This window comes from Erythrolamprus reginae, chromosome 2 (assembly GCF_031021105.1).
Source record: "Erythrolamprus reginae isolate rEryReg1 chromosome 2, rEryReg1.hap1, whole genome shotgun sequence".
Classification (NCBI taxonomy): domain Eukaryota; kingdom Metazoa; phylum Chordata; class Lepidosauria; order Squamata; family Dipsadidae; genus Erythrolamprus; species Erythrolamprus reginae.
Genome location: NC_091951.1, coordinates 299,348,427 through 299,352,415, shown reverse-complemented (window position 1 = coordinate 299,352,415; position 3,989 = coordinate 299,348,427). Strand labels below are relative to the sequence as shown.

Below are 3,989 nucleotides of genomic sequence, written 5' to 3'. Positions count from 1 at the left end.
TTTTTTAGCATTTGCGAGTGTAGTAGTACTTATACTGTGTCACTGCTAAGAAGAGAATGATAATATTGAGGAAAAATTGTCTATAAATACTTTAAAGATGCAAATGGCTTAAGTATGTAATGATTTAACAGTAACTTTAATTATTCTTGTCTCTTCAGATGAGTAAGAAAGACCAATCAGCCTCTTATGTCATCAAACCAAAAATGATAGGAATACCAAAGGCCATGTGTGTTTCATCTTTCACTTTTCCCTAGAGCAAATGAACAAAATGAACTTTTGTGCTTTTTTTTCAGTTTAGCATGAAAGCCTTTATGCTGAAATTGAGTCTAAAGGAACCAACAGTTTTTAATGTAAAGTTCTCCCCTAAAGGAGCAGGCTCTAATTTTTCATTTTTCTGAAGATAAAAATATTACTCTCTTAACATAAAAGTTCTATCTTTTTCTGTTGCTGAGGGGTAAAAAAAAAAAGTAGCGAAACCTCTTTAATATAGCCCAATTCATCAAAATGATTCTTTCTAGCTCTAGGTTATTTCGCACTGAAATTCCCTTTGGTTCAGCTGAGTTTTTAAATTAGGGTTTCATACATCTATGGAGCACAAATTATTTAGCTAACTATTATCTTTCATTTATATTCATTATGTGTAATATGACTTTATCATTGCTCAGCATTATTGTCTCATAAAGATATTGCTAGAGATGCTGCAATAAAAATCTTTCATTTTGAAAGGCACAACTTTTCTTTTCCTAATCAGATAAGGAGGCAAAGCATCAGGGTAAATAAATTGTATATATTTATCTAAGCATTGTAGCAGTATGAATCATTATTCCACTGTTTTAACAAAGCTATTTTTCCTTTTTAATCTGGACGGTGCACTTATAATAAAGCTTATGGCTATCTGATGCATTTGATGGCAGGAAGATAAATCTATTTCTTGTGCAATTTTGAGCATAAATTGAAGCATTTGTATAATTGTTTGATTTTACCATTTCTAAACCACCTAATCAGGCTGACTTGCTAAATGTATCCAGGGGCCCCATACATAAGCATAAAATAGATCTATTTTATCTCTGCAACCCTGATAGAAAATTCTGGAGCAGGGAAGCAAAGGAAATTTCTCTTTTCCTGAAAATAAATAGTATTTCAAAGTAGGAACCCAATTGTGCAGGGCTTTAGATTCAAAGGCAAATTTCAAATTGTATTCCAATTATTTCATGTTTTAGTTTGATTTGCATTTCTTACACATCTGAAAGGACAAATAGAATATCGGTAATTATAAGTATTGCTTGTCTTTACATAGATCAGTCACTTACAATGCCTTTAATAAATTATTGACTTTTACTTCTTATTGATTAAATTGTTTTATATAATATTTATTTTGATGCTATGATATTTGTCCAAAGCTGATAAACATTATTAATGCTCTGTTTAACTTAATTTAACTCAGTGAATATTCAATAAAAGAACTGTTATCTATCTTAATTATGGTTTAAAATATCCGTGTATTTGGTTTGGTTATTCAAAATTGACCCTATCTATTATAATACCACTGTATTATAATATATTATCATATATTAATACAGTAGAACCTCGACTTACGAATTTAATTGGTGCCGGAAGGAGGCTCGTAAGTTGAAAAGCTCGTATGACGAAACATTGTTTCCCATAGGAAACAATGGAAAAGCGATTAATGCGTGCAAGCCCAAAAAGCAGCCGCAGCGGAGGCCAAGTCTCGCTCCGGGCTGTGCCCCCTCCGAGCACTCGCCGCCTGTCCCTGTCAGCGGCCCAGCCACCTTCACCCGTCTTCGCGGAGCTGCTTGTTGATGGCGCGGGTGAGGTCCAGGGCGGGCTTCTTGCTACTCAGGCTGCGGGCCAGCTTCCGGTGCCGCTTCTTCTCCCCTTCAAGGTCGCCCAGCAGCGGCTGGAAGCGCCGCTTCTTGCCGCAGGCCGTGTTGGTCTGGGCGACGGCGGGCTCCTTGGGCAGGCGAGGCTGGAAGCGGCCCCGGGAGGCGGTGGAGACGCAAGCCAGGGTGGCGACGTGGCTCATCTCGGCTCGGTCTTGGTGGCCCGTTGGGTGGAGGTCGGCGGCCGGGCAGCTCCGCTGGGCGCGTGCCTGGTTCTTCAGGCGGTTGAGCTCGTTGCGTGCCACCTGCTCGCGCTTCTCGTGGCGCCGCTTGGCGAACTGGTCCTCCATGGGGTCCGCCGAGTCGGGCACTTCCATGAGCCACTCGCGGGAGGGGTCGCCGCCGGCTCGGTGGTAACCCCAGCGCCGCTTCCACTCTTGGGCGGCTTCGTCCCAGACAAGCATGCCGTGCTTCTTGCGAGTCGGCTGGATGCCCTTGAGGCGCGCGAACTGCTCTCACTTGGTGAGCGGCCGAGGTTTGGGCAGCGGCTTCTCCCTGGGCAGGCGCGTCGAGGGCTCGGAGGAGCCCCATCCCGGGCGGAGCAGCCTGAGGGGTCCGGTGCGGCGCTGCCTCCTCCCGCGCCCCACCCCTACTCGGCAATCGGCCCGGCGGCATTGCTGGTGTTCCAGGCGGACCGCCCGGCATAAGCGGCGCTTTCGTGCCTCTCGGGCCGGGCAGACAAGAGGTGCGGCGCTTCCAAGGGGAAGGGAGAAGGTGGCGGCTCAAGCCCTTCCCCGTGCGCCCCTCCGGAGGAGCCCCTCTGGCGGTTGTCCGGGCGGGTGAAGGTGGCTGGGCCACTGACAGGGACAGGCGGTGAGCGCTCGTATCCCAAATTTGGGCTCGTAAGTAGAACAGAAATATCCCTCCCCTCCTAGCTCGCATCTCGAAATGCTCGTATATAGAGCAGCTCGTATGTCGAGGTTCTACTGTAAATGTTTCAGCCTTAGGTAAATTACTATTATTTATATCTGTTATAAGGAATATTCTTCTGGGTTCAGTTCCAAGTGGGAAAAAAGTCTGTACTGGAAGCATGTTGACTGTTTGGAAAGATGATTTTAATGGTCTGGGGTCCTGGGGAAAGGGGGAATCACATGCCTCCAAAATGTTGAGGAAGAGAAGGGCTGAGATGCTGAGAGTGCCTGTGTTTTATACCCTCTGTTGAGCACCACCTTAAGAGTTTCCTGTTCCTGTTTAAGAGGTGTATCCAATTGGCTGTCAGACTCTGAGGGGGTGGGGTTTTTAGCTAACGCTGAAGGTTTCATCTGTATCCTAGGCTAGTTTGTGTACTAATTGATGCAATCTTCCCAAGCGCTATGTGGTGAGTTATTGTTTGCTAGATGGGTCTGCCTGAAGAGGGTAGAGCTTTGTTATGTAGAATAGATTGGTCCAGGCTATTAACAAAAATGGGTGAACTGGGCCTATTCCTTGATGGCACATTGACAAAGATGGGGTCTACTGCCTAAAAACATGTTTTTCCATTTTTTTGCCAGAGAAATATAATGTTTTGCCTTTTTAATACTTCCTAAAATATTTTATTCCTCTAGGACAGTGATGGTGAACCTATGGAAAGGGTGCCACGGGTGGCACACAGAGTCATATCTGTTGGCACATGAGCCATTGCCCTAGCTCAGCTCCAACGTGCATGTGTGTGCTGGCCAGTTGATTTTTGGCTTGCACAGAGGCTCTGCGATGGCATTTTTGGCTTCCAGAGAGCCTCCGAAGGGATGGGGGAGGGAATTTTTACCCTTCCTGGTTCCAGGCAAGCCTTTGGAGTCCGGGGAGGTGAAACACAACCCTACTGGGCCCAGCAGAAGTTGGGAAACAGCCCATTTCCGGTCTCCAGAGGGCCTCTGGGGGGTGGGAGAAGCTGTTTACGCTCTCCCCAGGCATTGAATTATGGGTATGGGCACTTGCACTCAAGGAAAAAAAGGTTCACCATCACTGCTCTAGGAGGTGGATATGTGCTAACCTCCTATATATCACTAGTCTATAGAGACTTAATGTTGTTTATACATATTGAAAAAAGAAAAAAGAAAATAAACAAAGCAAGTTTTATAACATTTTTTATTTCATTGAATTTATTTATTC

At 45.1% G+C, this 3,989-nt stretch overlaps 1 pseudogene; it reads right to left on the bottom strand.

Annotated features, from left to right (window-relative positions):
* Positions 1 to 1,792: 1,792 nt before the first annotated feature.
* Positions 1,793 to 3,163, bottom strand: LOC139159591 (ribosome biogenesis regulatory protein homolog; annotated as a pseudogene).
* Positions 3,164 to 3,989: the final 826 nt, after the last annotated feature.